At 45.2% G+C, this 16,283-nt stretch overlaps 1 pseudogene; it reads left to right on the top strand.

Moving 5' to 3' along the window:
- The window catches only part of LOC125894217 (uncharacterized), a 136,695-nt pseudogene extending 124,711 nt beyond the window's left edge, over positions 1–11,984 (top strand).
- The last annotated feature ends 4,299 nt before the right edge of the window (positions 11,985–16,283 follow it).

Below are 16,283 nucleotides of genomic sequence, written 5' to 3'. Positions count from 1 at the left end.
ATCGGTGCTATATGGATTGGGCAGCAGACCAAGGTGGGGGCCTTGGCGGTCTGATCCTCGGCTACAGAAGTTGGCTCTTGGGACACAGAATGTCACCTCTCTGGTGGGGAAGGAGCCATAGCTTGTGGAAGAGGTTGAGCACTACCGGCTAGATATTGTCGACACATGGTTCCGGCTCTGGAACCCAAGTCCTTGAGAGGGGTTGGACTCTCCTTTGCTGGAGTGGCTCTGGGTAAGAGGCGGAGGGCCGGGGTGGACTTTCTGTTAGCCCCCAGACTCTGCCTGTACGTTGGGGTTCACCCCGGTAGACGAAAGGGTTACTTCCCTGCGCCTTCGGGTCAGGGAACCTGCGCTTATGCGCCGAACAACAGTTCAGAGTACCCGCCCTTTTTGGAGTCCCTGGGACGCGTGCTGGACAGTGCCCCGACCAGAGACTCCATTGTTCTGCTGGGGAACTTCAACGCTCACGTGGGCAATGTGGGAACCCAAGTGGTGTTCAGTTATTGGACTTCTGTGCGGGTCGCAGTTTGGCCATAACTAACACCATGTTCAAACATAAGAATGTCCATCGGTGCACGTGGCACCAATACAGCCTAGGTCACAGGTCAATGATTGACTTTGTAGTCGTATCATTTGACCTGCGGCCATATGTTCTGGACACTCGGGTGAAGAGAGGAGCAGAGCTGTCAAATGACCACCAGACCAGCAGACCTGGCATGCCCCAAAAAACAGTGAGGGTCTGCTGGGAACGCCTGGCAGAAGAACCTGTCCAGATGATCTTCAATTCCCACCTCCAGGAGAGCTTCGACCACGTCCCGAGGGCGGAGGGGGACATTGAGTCCGAATGGGCCTTGTTCTGCTCTGCCATTGTCGAGGCAGCGGTTGTGAGCTGTGGCTGCAAGGCCGCTGGGGCCAGTCACGGCGGTAATCCCCGAACCCGCTGGTGGACACCAGAGGTTAGGGGAGCTGTCAGGTTGAAGAAGGAGGCCTACAGGGCATGGTTGGTCTGTGGGTCTCCAGAAGCAGCTGACGGGTACCGGCGGGCCAATTGGAATGCAGCAGCGGCAGTCACGGAGGCTAAAACTCGGGTGTGGGAAGAGTTCAGTGAGGCCATGGAGAAAGACTATCGATAAGCTCCAAAGAGGTTCTGGCAAACCGTCTGGCGCCTCGGGGGGGAAGGCGGCAACTTGCTCACACTGTTTACAGTGGGGGCGGGGAGCTGCTGACGTCAACTGGGGACATTGTCGGGCGATGGAAGGAATACTTTGAGGAGCTCCTCAATCCCACCAACACATATTCCAGTGAGTAAACAGAGCCGGGCAACTCTGAGGCAGTGGAGCCCCGGGGGTGGATGAGATTTGCCCTGGATATCTCAAGGCTCTGGATGTTGTAGGGCTGTCCTGGCCGACACGCCTCTGCAACATTGCGTGAACACTGGGTGCAGTGCCTCTGGAGTGGCAGACCTGGGTTGTGGTCCCCATTTTCAAGAAAGGGGACCAGAGGGTGTGTTCCAACTACAGGGGGATCACACTCCTCAGCCTATCCGGTAAGGTCTACTCCAGGGTGCTGGAGAAGAGGTCCAATCGATAGTTGAACCTCAGATTGAGGAGAAGCAATGTGGTTTTCGTCCCGGACACGGAACCGTGGACCAGCTCTTTACCCTCACCAGGGTGCTGGAGGGGGCATGGGAGTTCGCCCAACCATTCCACATGTGTTTTGTGGATTTGGAGAAGGCTTACGACCGTGTCCCCAGGGGCATCCTGTGGAGGGTGCTACGGGAGCATGAGGTTGGTGGCCCCTTGCTAAGGGCCATCCAGTCCGTGTACCGAAGGAGCGTCTGGTTCGCGTGGCCGCGAATTCTGTCCACTTTCATGGACACTTTCATTGACAGAATTTCTAGGTGCAGCCGAGTGGTGGAGGGTGTCAGGTTCGGTGACGGGAGGATCTCGTCCCTGCTTTTTGCGGATGACATGGTCCTCCTAGCTCCATCGAACAGTGACCTCCAGCTCTTGCTGGGACAGTTCGCAGCCGAGTGTGAAGCGGCTGGGATGAGAATCAGCACCTCCCAGTCTGAGGCCATGGTCCTCTTGGGATCTTGTTCACAAGTGAGGGTAGGATGGAGCGGGAGATTGACAGGCGGATTGGGGCGGCGTCAGCAGTGATGCAGGCGCTTAACCGGTCCGTTGTAGTGAAAAGAGAGCTTAGCCAGAAAGCGAAGTAGCCGAAATGAGTTTCCTCCGGAGGGTGGCTGGGCTCAGCCTTAGGGATAGGGTGAGGAACTCGGACATCCGGGAGGGACTCGGAGTAGAGCCGCTGCTCCTCCACATCAAGAGGAGCCAGTTGAGGTGGTTCGGGCATCTGGTAAGGATGCCTTCCAGATGCCTCCCTCGGGAGGTGTTTGGGGCATGTCCAACCGGGAGACCTCGGGGCCGCCCCAGGACATGCCCCCCCCCCCCCCCGAACACCCCTAATGAATATATATTGTATGTATACATATTATAAGTGAGCTATGATGAAGGCTATTCTTTCTAGAAATAGGTGAAACTGCATGGAGAAAACACCCAGTAGCTAATAAACATATATATAAAAAAGCATAACTGACATAATTTGAATTACCTTTAAGTTTCAAGCCTTGAAATCTATTTTTTTTTTAATCAGAAAAAGTCAGACTCAATGCAATTCAGTTTTTATAAATACAGTTACAACCAGCTTACCCTGTTTTAAAGAGGAGATGAAACACTGAATAATATGACTGTAATTCTTTTAAATTTGACTTTAGGCAAGATATGAAATTGCAATCAAATATGATGTCCACCTAGATTTGCAGGACTAGTTTCACCAGCACGGCACAGCTAACTTTCAACAAGCTAGCAGATGATGTCACGGAGTTTACTTTGAGCGCAACATGAGTACAACACTGTACTTCAGACGACTTAAGCTAGTTTTTAACCTTAACAAGTGTTGGGAAATTTTCAAAGTTTTGATGAGATACAAAGAACAACAGACAAAGTTAAAATTTAACTGCCAATGCTTCTGAGCCAGTAAGACCAAATACAGTGATAAGACCTGTTCCCATGGCGTCTGACAACAGCAGCAAGGGTGAAAGTGAGGAGCTGCCTGAACCACACATTCTCTCTCCGACCTCCTTATATATCAGTGCATGGTCATGGACTTTCCACGGGCAAATGTGGAATATGACGTGCATAGTCCCTGGGTGCATTGTGTAGTGTAAAGAGTTAATTCCTAATCAAGTAAAAGTGTTATACTGCATAAGTTGATTAAGAAACAAAGCCATATAACCATCATATAACCATGTTTTATGTATAAGTTTTTATAAAACTGAGTGAGATGCATCTATATGTGTTAAGGCACTGTTATACATGTCAAAGTATTCACAATATAGAGTTATGAGCTCACATTGTATCCACACACTGAAGAACACACATATAACCTATCATGTTCTGTATAAGGATAACACACACACATTCAAATGTTTGTAATACCTGATGCACATTTAAAGGTTCGTATTGCATGAGAGCACAGGAGGCTGCATAAAGAAAGTCCCCAAAATTCACATTTTTTTAAAAATAAAGTGAAAGCGAATTCAGAGCTAAGGGTGGAAGATTTGGGAAATTGCAGGCTCAAAATGAAAGTGATACACCATTAAAAACGGGCCTGTTCATGATTGGACAAAAAGAAAAAGGTTGCCACCAATAGATTTGGATTAGAGTGGGATGGATTAGCAGAAAGAGGTGGAGACTCTACCCAGTCTCCACCAGCATAAAAGCAGACGTGCTGAGAAGCGAGTTTCAGTCCTGCTCTGGAGCTTGACTCATGAGTTGTATGTGTTGAAGCTTGTGAACACATTAAACTCAATTGCATCGGACTCTGCCTGTCTCCAGTGTTTCTTTGAGTATTAATTAGCTGAATCCAAGGTACCAGATCGACATCAGAGGACAACTGAGAAGCAATGCCTACAAGGTCGGGAGCCTACAGGCCCAATTCCAGGCACCGATTTTTGCCCCTTCAATTGGATGTTGACTTTCTGGGACACCGTGTCAATGTAAACCTGTTACATGCATTGTCTGTTTTCAAAATACACTTCTGTTTTTACAGTAAATGTACAGCTTTCATACAGTCTCTTTAACATTAAATGCATTAAGTTGGCACAAAACCATGAATTGGATTTTCTTTCCTTCAACAACAAATGCAAGTGTTACGTTAAGCCACTGCACGTGTGGTTGGGCTTAGGCAACAAAAGCACATGCTTGGGTTTAGGAGAAAGAACAGGATTGGGCTTTACAATACAAGGGAAGCCAACATCAGCCTCCTGGGTGAAAGTTGGTGGTTGTTGGACCCATCCACCACCCCTCCTACTCGGACTTCCACCTCCCTAACTTTTGTTGTTGTCCAGCTGTGTTTCCCCGACACCGTCGGGTGCTGTCACACAATAACAGTGACCAGCAGCATATTATGCGAACGTGAAAGGACAACTTGTCCGTCAGTGTCTGATGCCGGAGGTCACTGCCCAAGCGGCGGAATTCGACAACTTTGGAATGAGACCAGGTTGGCCTGAACTTGACTAACTTCACATTCAATGTCAGCTTGAAAAACTACACAAACACCAATGTCCACACCACCACTCCACACCAATGTGATGCATTTTCTGTATCTCAAAGCATCGATACAAATAAACCAACGGTATGACTCACTATCAGAGGAACTGTAGGGGTTGAGCATCACTTGGATGGATATGGACGTGCTGACGTATTGCGGTAAGCGAGTTGTGTCATTTCTGGTGTTTCTGTGACAGCGTCTCTGTACTGCTCTGGTGGATTCTACTAGCCTGTTTTCTCACTTCAGGTGCTTTAACATTGCTTTAACATCTACTTCAAGTCTTAACCCACACTGGTTCTGTTTAAGCATTTATAGCTCTCCACCTTTCTACGACTTTCTCGCTAATCTCTTAGCTGTTGTTTGCACGTTACTAGCCTTGGTAGCTACATTAGCTTTACAGTTAGCAATGGTTTCTCCCTCTGCTCTCTCTTGCTCGGTGTGCCAAATGTTCAGTTATGCCTCTGCCTCCTTTAGCGATAGTGGCAATTGTAATAAGTGTGGCTTATTTGCTGCGTTGGAGGCGAGGCTTAGTGAATTTGAAGCGCGGCTCCACACCATGGAAAACCATTCAGTAGCTGCAGTAGGTAGTCAGCCCCTGTAGCCGGTGCAGAGCCTTAGCCTCTGCTAACTGTCCTCCGGTAACTCCCGTTCAGCCGGGAGGTTGGGTTACGGTTTGCCAGAAGCACAGCACCAAGCCGAAGCCCACGGCTCACCACCAGCCTGTTCACATTTCCAACCGCTTTTCCCCACTCAGCGACATACCCACTGAGGATAAAACTCTGGTTATTGGCAGCTCTATTCTGAGAAACGTGAAATTAGCAACACCAGCGGCCATAGTCAAATGTATCCCTGGGGCCAGAGCGGGCGACTTTGAATCAAATTTAAAACTGCTGGCTAAAGCTAAACGTAGATTCAGTAAGATTGTATTATACGCCTCTCTGAGCTTCTAGTTCAGTTACCCAGCCATAGTTTTCATAGTTTTATACAAACGGTGTCCGTCCCCCGACCACCTAAATTATTTAAATCTAAAATTAAACAAAGAGGAGTTGTGCATAACAACCTCATAAAAATTAAAACATCTTCTGTGACAGAAAGACAAAACAGGAGAATTAAATGCGGACTGTTAAATATCAGGTCTCTATCGTCTAAAGCAGTGTTAGTAAACGAATTAATATCAGATAATCATATTGATTTACTCAGTCTCACTGAAACCTGGCTGTGTCCAGATGAATATGTTAGTCTAAATGAGTCCACTCCTCCCAGTCATAATAATACCCACATTCCTCGAGGCAGTGGCCGAGGAGGGGGAGTTGCAGCCATTTTTAACTCTAGCCTGTTAATCAGCCCTAAACCTAAACTAGATTATAATTCATTTGAAAGCCTCGTCCTTAGTCTTTTACATCCGACCTGGAAAAACTCGCAGCCACTTTTATTTGTTATAGTGTACCATGCTCCTGGCCCGTATTCTGAATTTGTATCTGAATTCTCAGAGTTTTTATCCAGTTTAGTTCTTAAATCAGATAAAGTTATTATTGTAGGCGATTTTAACATTCATGTCGACGTTGATAATGACTCCCTGGCTACTGCATTTATCTCATTATTAGACTCCATTGGCTTCAGTCAGGGTGTACATGAACCCACTCACTGTTTTAACCATATCCTCGATCTAGTTCTGACGTATGGAATTGAAATTGATAACCTAAAAGTCTTTCCACAGAATCCCTCGCTATCGGATCATTATCTGATTACTTTTGATTTCTTTTTACTCGATTACACGCCACTCAGCAACAGTTACCATACTAGATGTTTATCAGATAGTGCTGTCGCAAAATTTAAGGAAAAGATTACTCCGTCATTAAATTCAATACCAAGTCCCTCAGTAACAGAGGTTTCCTGTACCGACTTTGATCATTTTGTCGATAGCGCTGTAGGCTCGCTGCGAACAACACTTGACTCTGTAGCTCCTCTTAAAAAGAAGTTAACAAAGCAAAGAAAGTTCGCTCCTTGGTATAACTCTCAAACCCGTAAGTTAAAACAAATATCGCAAAAATTTGAAAGGAATTGGCCATTAACCAAACTGGAAGAATCTCGTTTAATCTGGACAGACAGTCTCAAAACTTATAAGAGGGGCCTCCTCAATGCCAGAGCAAGCTATTACTTAGCATTAATAGAAGACAATAACAACAACCCCACGTTTCTTTTCAGCACTGTAGCCAGGCTGACTGAGTCAAAGCTCTATTGAGCCTTGTATTCCTTTAGCCCTTAGCAGTAATGATTTTATGAGCTTTTTTAATGACAAAATTCTAACTATTAGAGGCAAAATTCATGACCTCCTGTCCTCAGATAGTACCTATCTAACCTCAAACACAGCTGTAAAACCTAATATATATTTAGATTGCTTCTCCCCAATTTCTCTTCAAGAATTGACCGCAGTGATTTCTTCATCCAAATCATCAACGTGTCTCTTAGACCCCATCCCAACTAGGCTACTTAAGGAGGTCTTTCCTTTAGTTAACACTCATATATTAGATATGATCAATATATCCTTATTAACAGGCTATGTACCACAGTCTTTTAAGGTAGCTGTAATTAAACCTCTACTAAAAAAGCCCACCCTGGATCCAGAGGTGTTAGCCAACTATAGACCAATATCTAATCTTCCCTTTATGTCAAAGATCCTTGAGAAAGTAGTCGCAGACCAGCTGTGTGATTTTCTCCATGATAATGATTTATTTGAGGAATTTCAGTCAGGATTTAGAGTGCATCATAGCACTGAGACAGCACTAGTTAAAATTACAAATGACCTTCTGATTGCTTCAGACAAAGGACTTGTCTCTGTACTTGTTTTATTAGATCTTAGTGTGGCGTTTGACACAATTGACCATCAAATTCTACTGCAGAGACTGGATCACTTAATTGGCCTAAAAGATTCTGCACTAAGCTGGTTTAAATCTTATTTATCTGATCGTTTTCAGTTTGTTGACGTTCATAATGAATCATCCTTACGTACCAAAGTTTGTTTTGGAGTTCTACAAGGTTCTGTGCTCGGACTAATCTTATTTACTCTATATATGCTTCCTTTAGGTAACATCATTAGAAATCCCTCTATAAATTTCCATTGTTATGTGGATGATACACAGTTGTATTTATCGATGAAGCCAGAAGAAAGTAATCAATTAACTAAACTCCATAACTGCCTTAAAGACATAAAAACTTGGATGAGCACCAATTTCCTGATGTTAAATTCAAACAAAACTAAAGTTACTGTTCTTGGCCCCAAACAACTCAGAGACTCTTTATCTGATGACATAGTTTCTCTCGATGGCATTGCTCTGGCCTCCAGCACTACCGTAAGAAACCTCAGAGTAATATTTGATCAAGATTTGTCTTTTAATTCTCATTTAAAACAAACCTCACGGACTGCATTTTTTCATCTGCGTAATATTGCGAAAGTTAGGCCTATCCTGACCCGAAAAGATGCAGAAAAATTGGTCCACGCTTTTGTTACCTCTAGGCTGGATTACTGTAACTCTCTATTATCAGGTAGCTCTAGTAAGTCCTTAAAAACTCTCCAGCTAATTCAGAATGCAGCAGCACGTCTACTAACAGGAACTAAGAAACGAGATCATATTTCTCCTGTTTTAGCTTCGCTGCACTGGCTCCCTGTAAAATCCAGAATTGAATTTAAAATCCTACTGTTAACTTATAAAGCTCTAAATGGTCAAGCTCCGTCATATCTTAGAGAGCTCATAGTGCCATGTTATCCCACCAGAACACTGCGCTCTGAGAATGCAGGGTTACTCGTGGTCCCTAAGGTCTCCAAAAATAGATCAGGAGCCGGAGCCTTCAGCTATCAGGCTCCTCTCCTGTGGAATCATCTTCCTGTTGCGGTCCAGGAGGCAGACACCGTCTTCACATTTAAGACTAGACTTCAGACTTTCCTCTTTGATAAAGCTTATAGTTAGGGCTGGCTCAGGCTTGCCCTGTACCAGCCCCTAGTTAGGCTGACTTAGGCCTAGTCTGCCGGAGGATCCCCCTATAATACACCGGGCACCTTCTCTCCTTCTCTCTCTCTCTCTCTCTCTCTCTCTCTCTCTCTCTCTCTCTCTCGTATTCTATTACTGCATCTTGCTAACTTGGCCATTCTGGATGTCACTAAATCGGCTTCTTCTCCGGAGCCTTTGTGCTCCACTGTCTCTCATGTTAACTCATATCGCAGCGGTGCCTGGACAGCGTGATGTGTGTGGTTGTGCTGCTGCCGTGGTCCTGCCAGATGCCTCCTGCTGCTGCTGCCATCATTAGTCATTAGTCATACTTCTAGTGTTATTATACACATATGACTATTGTCACACATGTATACTGCCAGATATTAATACATACTTTCAACATATTGTACCACAGTAGCCAGAACTATAACTATAATATTATTACTTTCAATAATGTTGTTGTAAGCTACTGTCATTACCTGCATCTCTCTCTCACATACTCATTTACAATACCGAGCTGGGACATCTTCCGCCTTTCTTTCCTCCAACACTGACTGACAGCTGACTCCACTCATTCACACTCACCACTGCCCCAGGGCCGCTACAATATACTATTTACAGAGATAGCACTGGCGATCTGAACCGGTCAGTGGCGAAAAAAGCACTTTTATACGGGACGCATTTGGCCCCCATTACCGTTTTAGCTCGTTTCGCGGCTCAATACTGAACCAATTTTAGAACGAGTGGTACCCATGAATCATAGGCACACATACACATGGGGAAAAATACCGAAGTTGTCCTTTGATGCTTTTTTGTTTGTTTCTGAATATGTGAAGCACTTTGTGTTACATTGCAATGTATGAAAAGTGCTATACAAATAAAGTTTGACTGATTGATTCAAGGTTTGCTGTGTCTCCCAGCACAGTCTCAAGAGCATGGAGGAGATCCATCGTTACACAAGGAGAGCTGGACAGGGCCGTAGAAGACCATCAACCCAGCAGCAGGGCTTCTCTCTGTTCCTTTGTACACGGAGGAACTGGAGGAGCACTGACAGAGCCTTACAAAATGACTAGGCTACTGGTGTGCATGTTTCTGACCAAACTGTCAGAAACAGAGTCCATGAGGGTGACATGAGGATATGACGTCCTCCAGTGGGACCTGTGCTCACAGCCCAGCACCATACAGCTTGATGGGCATTCTTCAGAGAACACCAGAACTGGCAGGCCCACCACTGGCACTCTGTTCTCTTCACAGATGAGAGCAGGTTCACACTGACCACATGTGACAGGCATTACGTTATGCTGCCTGTAACATCATCCAGCATGTCTGGTTTGGTGGTGGGTCAGTAATGTTCTGGGGAGGCATATCCTTGGAATGTTCCCTGACTACTGTTAGGTTGCGGGAAGAAATCCTCAAAGTGATTATCAGACCTTATGCTGGTGCAGTGGGCCCTGGAGTCCTCCTGGCACAGGACAATGCCTCATGGGGCCACAGTGTGTATGCAGTTCTTGGATGACAACGGCATTGATGCCATAGACTGGCCCTCTCGTTTTCCTAACCTAAATCCGATTGAGCACCTTTTGGATATTATGTATCGGTGCATCTGATACCGCCAAGTACACCACAGACTGTCCAGGAGCTCACTGATGCCCCAATCCAGGTTTGGGTGGAGATGCCCCAGGACACCATCTGCCAACCCATCGGGAGCATGCCTAGACATTGTTAGGTGTGCATACAGGCACGCCAGGGCCATACACACTGCTGAGTCACATTATGAGCTGCCATGATATAATTCATAGAAAGCTGGATCAGAATGCAATTTCAATTAATTAAGACAGGTTAACAGAGCGTTTGATGTAACTTTGGGATCACGCTCTGAGAGTGAGTAGACCAGCAGACCAGGTCCAGCTGTCATCTTTACCTTACTACGTGCCTGACTGAATGAATGATTGAACATAGTAAATGAATGAGTTACACACAGTCTACAGTGAGGATACTTTTGTAGAGCAGGTAATTCATTCAGCTAGTTTTCAGCTAGCCTGTGGGCTTGAAAGACCTCCGCAAACACACATCAAGCTAGCTTAGCTTTATGGCTAAGTTAGCCAGAACAACTATGCCCCATGAAGACGATCTTTAACTCAAAAAAAAAGCAAACAAAAAGATTGCTGACCTTAAAGAGGACATCCACCGGCTCTCTGATGAACTGAAAAACAAAGAGTCTCTTCTGGCCAGCTGCTTGGATGTGGCTGATGAGCAGTCACTACAGATTGTCTCTCTGACTGCAGCCCTCCAGGACACAGCTCCGTGGGACCCCTCCACCTGTCCTTGGTCTTCCTCCTGCTTGACACCTAACCATCAGTCGTCCTGGGCTGAGGTGGTGGTCCGGGGTCACAAGACAGTTGTGGAAGGGACCACTTCACCTCCTCGCCTGAGCCTCTCCAAACGCTTTGCGGTTCTCTCTGGGGATAATCTGGTTCCTTCTCGTCGTGACCTGGACCCCTCTCTGAGTGCAGTGCCTGCAGACACTGCAGCTTCTCCACCGGCAGCAGGTGGTGTTCGGCAAGCAGCTCTCCGCTCTGCCGAGGGGCCACATCGGCAGCTGTCTTCCCGGGCAATGACCTCTGCATCTTGGCATAAGATCCTGAAGGAGGCTGTGCTGCATCTCCCTAAACCAAGAGATAATCCTCCTCCCTGGACTGGTGCCGCTGCCTCGCCGCAACACTCATCTGCCCAGACTCCTCTCCCGGCGACCTCAACATATGGTCCGGACGCTGATTGCCCGCTGCCTTCCCCCGGTAAGCCACAGCTATCCTCTCCTCGTCCCCTCCTCCCCCCAATCACTCTGATAGTGGGGGACTCCATAGTGAGAAACATCCGTTTCTTTAACGCTGCCACTCTCTGTTACCCTGGAGCCACAGTCCTGGTCATCCTGGATAAGCTCCCGGGGCTGCTGCGCTCCCTACCGTCCTCCATTAACCGAGTGGTAATACATGTTGGGACGAACAATTTAGCTCGTCAACACGCTAACCAAAAAGGATTTCAGTGCCCTTTTTAACTTTTTAAGTAGCTGTGGAAAGTTTGTTTTTATCTCCGGCCCGATCCCCACACTTGGGCATGGAACATGGCACTTCAGCAAGATCCTCTCTCTCCATACCTGGCTTCTGTCCGCCTGCAATGTATGTGGCTTTGGATTTATTGACAATTTTAATCTGTTTTGGAACCGTTCCTCCTTCTTCAGGACTGATGGACTTCATCCCAACAGGCTGGGTAGGCACATGCTAACCGCTAACATTCGGCACACTGTTCAATCTGCTCCTCATGACTGATGGTTTACATCACATGCCCCCTCCACAGAAACTCTACCTCTACCTGCGCCAATAGTGACACCTGGGAGTACTGTTCCCTCTGCCAGCTCCCCCTACTGGCCTCATTTGTCACTAACACTTTCACCAGAAACATTCCCAATAGGTGAAGAGCATCCCGTCCACACAGCAAACCTCAAGGCAACAATAAGATCCTACACCCTATTCACTGTGTTTCTCCTCCCCCTGCTCTGTCTCCTTACAAGTTTGGCCTCCTGAATGTGAGATCTCTTTGCAACAAGTCTTTTATAACTAATGATTTTATTGTTTCAAATGACTTTCACATTTTTATGATTACTGAGACATAGCTGTCCCCTGGGGACATTGTCCCCCTGATTGAAGCTAACCCTACTGACTTTGCTTATTTTCATATCTCCAGACCATCTAAAAGAGGGGGTGGCCTAGCTGTTTTTTATAAGTTAGGCCTCAGCAAGTGCCATCCTGTTACTTTTGGTAATTTTAACTCCTTTGAAGTTTTAAGTTTTCTCATCTCCGGCCCTCCCCCCTTACTCTGCATTTTAATTAACAGGCCACCTACATCAGTTGATTTTATCTTTGAGCTTTCTAAGCTTTTGTCGATTGTCACACCAAGATATGACAAGGTGCTTATTCTTGGTGATTTTAATAGCCATGTATGCTGTCCCACCCATTCCCTTACCTTCAGCTTTTTAGATCTAACAGTCTTTAACTTTATGCAATCTGTCAGAGGAGCCACACATTCTAAAGGTCATACTTTAGACCTGGTAGTCTCATCTGGGTCCTCACTCGACCTTCTTAATTTGGTAGACTTGCCTGTCACTGATCATAAGTCCTGCTAAAGCTCTCCATTTCCACTCCCTGCTCTACAACTTGCTCTTACATTGTATTGTTATTGGTGCGTTTATTATTAGGGACCTCAGCTGAAGGGCGAGGACCCTATTGTTTTTGGTGCGTTTATTATTAGGGACCTCGGCTGAAGGACAAGGACCCTATTGTTTTTGATGCGTTTATTAGGGACCTCGGCCACTCTGACAGACACAGCCCTCTGTGTGTGTGTGCGTGAGTCACAATCTTTAAAGGACAGATTAAAGCAGCAGAATCTTCATTTGAAACAGCATCTACACATTATATATCAGTGTTTTCCATCTCCCACATACTACTACAGCCTTTATTACTGATAATACTGTTGCTACTTTTGTGATTATGACTGTTAAATACATATTGTAATGTACTGTTCAACACATTTTAAAGCCATTTCAATCTGCCTGCCCTCACAGCTTGTCTCTCCCTCTCAGTGACGGACTCAGGATGTTTGAAGGGCAGGGGCAAAAAGCAAAAAAGGGCACCTACTGCATGGCATGGGGCCCCATTGGTGCGCAAGAAGCTCAAGAGGGCAGCCAAAAGGGCACATCCGCTTGCCAAAAATGACCTTGCGTACCCTTGACATTGCTTGTTTTCTCGACATTTCGACTCTTACGAATTATTACAGCCCGTAGGAATGTCGTAGAAAGATCAAACCAAAACTGGCTTGTTCGTCTCATCGAGACCTACAAATCATGACACCCCTAACCTAAGTCCAACAGCAAGTGAGCTAGTGCCTCTGAAAGTAACATGAGTAAATGTGGAGAAATTGTCAGCTGTGAGCTAGAGTAGAGAGGGGTCTAAAGTCCTCTACAACCTTTGTCTATAACTGTTTACTTGAGCTGGAGGCTGAAACGGCGAGAGTCCGAGGTCCTGCCCAATGTTGCTTGCAGCTTTAATTTTTAAAAGACACTGCATGTAATGAACAGAAATTGTACATGTCCTGTGAACACTAAAGTTTAATTTGAAGATGCTGCATGTTTGTAATGAGTGGAAACACACACCTCCAAAAGAGTCACTGTAGGGGAACTAGAGTGTCATAGCATAAGGTGTAGGGCCACTGACCAACCTGCTGTATTTGACTTGGGAGTGAAAATATGTTGCACATGCAATTGTGGGGCTGTGCTTGCATATGCAACTGACCTGACCTGCACATCATAGATGTAATCCACTACGATGAAGTGATAATTAAGTTTATTCAGAATTTTTACTTTTTTTTACATTGGACAAAGCACACTGCATTTCTTCTGGGTAGCAGTTTATACTCCGGCAGAGCAGGGTTATATACAGCTTAATGATAGTAGTATGGCCTCTTCAATTTGAGCTCAGTCTCCTACAAAATCAGTTCTGACAAAGCAGTTGGTTGCAGTCAATTGATGATGGAAATTCATGTGCCAAAGTATACCAAAGTTTTTGACAGATTTACCATAAAACTTCAATCAAAAGCCTTGTCCCATTTAATGTCCAGTCTCCTTATTAGCCTAATGTAGCTACACATAACATGAGTTAGCTGTTTAGATTACACATACAAATATACATGTTTAAACTTTTATCAATATGGAGATGATACACATTGTTAGCTCAGTTGATTTCATTTTACTGAAACCATGAGCACCAGAGAAGACAATTCAGATTCACCAGCATGACGAGAAAAGATTATTATTCAAAGTTTATTAAGGATAAACCCCTTGAGATGCATCATCTGGTTTTCGAGGGGGTCCGATACAACAACGAAAAACAGATGAAATTACAAAACAATAATACAATTTATTCCAGTGTGATGGGGCCATAAATCTTAAAGCTCTCTTTCCAATTAGTTTATGAACAAAAGGAACAGTGAAATAGGATTGTGCTGAAAGTCTAAGTTGATATATTGATGAATACTGGACTAGATATTGTTTTAGATAATGATAGTCAAAATGTGTGCATTTGAAAATCAGTTGAAGCCAGTGAATATGTCTTCTTGTTTCAAGTGATGACCAGTTAAGTGAACTATGGAACAGTGATGAGTGGTGAAGGAACAACCAAGAACAAATCTGCAAAGCTTATTATAGGCTGTATTAAGAGGTAAGAGATTAGTCTTGGAGGCATTTATATACACAACATCAGCATCAAAAAAGGAAGAATGAGTTGAGAGGCCAGTTTCTTTCGGGTGTTGAGGGTGAAACAGTTGCTAGAACAATATAGAACACTAATTCCATAGTTCACTTTATGAAGAACAGAATCAATATGTATTTTGAATGATAACTCGCTATCCAGTCATAGACCTAGGTATTTAAATTTATCAACTCTATGCAGAGATGAGCCAACTTTACATAATACGCCAGGGCCACACTGCCAACGAAGTGCTGCGAAGCGCAGTGCACCGTAATTCTCGCGCGAGCCCGTTCACATCAGACGTGCATTTCTCCACGCCGGTCAACAAGCGCTTCTGCTCCCAGCTGTTGTCTCGTCACATTTGGGGCTGTTTTTCCATCATGGGTATCTCTCTCTGTTTGCGTGTGTGTGCCTCAACCCCCACCCCATATAGCCGGCCCACACTCTCTCTCTCTCTCTCTCTTTCTTGTGTGTGTGTGTGTTAGTGGGTGTGAGTGTGTGTGTGTGTGTGTTCATCTCTCTCGCGCTCTGTTTAGATACCACTGACTAACATGTACAGCCTATATTCCTGCCCAGCTTGAGACATTCGCTCGCGGCTTGTGCAGAAAATAGACTAGATGCCGAAACGATTGCTGCAGTGCCGGCCACGAAGCTGCGTGGCACACAATCGGTTAACATGGGCGCTGAAAGGAAACTGGCTTCGCTTCTCGGCGCTTCAAGGCTATTCGCAGCACTTCCACGTCCAGTGTGGCCCTGGCGTTATGTTTAAATTGTTGGATTTTGCTTTAATATTATGGTTTGTGTCAAAAACCATAGTATAAGATTTGGCTTTATTTAATAATAATTTATTAAATAGGAGCCAGTCCTGTACAGTATTGAAGTCAGATTGAAGAGCTGTATGAATTTGTGGAAGATTGGGTTTGGAGCTGTAGATGACTGTGTCGTCTGCATATAATTGAACAGAGGAGTAGGAGCAGATTGCCGGAAGATTGTTAATAAAAATGGGAAATAGAAGTGGACCCAGGGTCTAACCTTGGGGGACACCTCTTGAACATAAATTTCAGATTTATGACCTTGAAGAACAACACACTGCTTTCTATTGTGAAGGTAAGAGTTAAACCATAATAATGCACTTCTGGAAAACCCCACAGCATACAACTTGTCAAGGAGTAAGTAATGATCAACTAAATCAAAAGCTTTTGTAAGATCGAGAAAGATGGCACCTGTGAGATTACCAGCATGACAAGCAGAGAACACATCGTTGGTAAATTTCAATAGAGCAATAGAAGTTGAGGCGGCACGGTGGTGTGGTGGTTAGCACTCTCGCCTCACAGCAAGAGGGTTGCCGGTTCAATCCCGGGCATGGGAGCCCTTCTGTGCG

The sequence above is a fragment of the Epinephelus fuscoguttatus genome, linkage group LG9 (assembly GCF_011397635.1).
Source record: "Epinephelus fuscoguttatus linkage group LG9, E.fuscoguttatus.final_Chr_v1".
Taxonomy (NCBI): domain Eukaryota; kingdom Metazoa; phylum Chordata; class Actinopteri; order Perciformes; family Serranidae; genus Epinephelus; species Epinephelus fuscoguttatus.
This window is presented reverse-complemented; position numbering and strand designations above follow the sequence as displayed.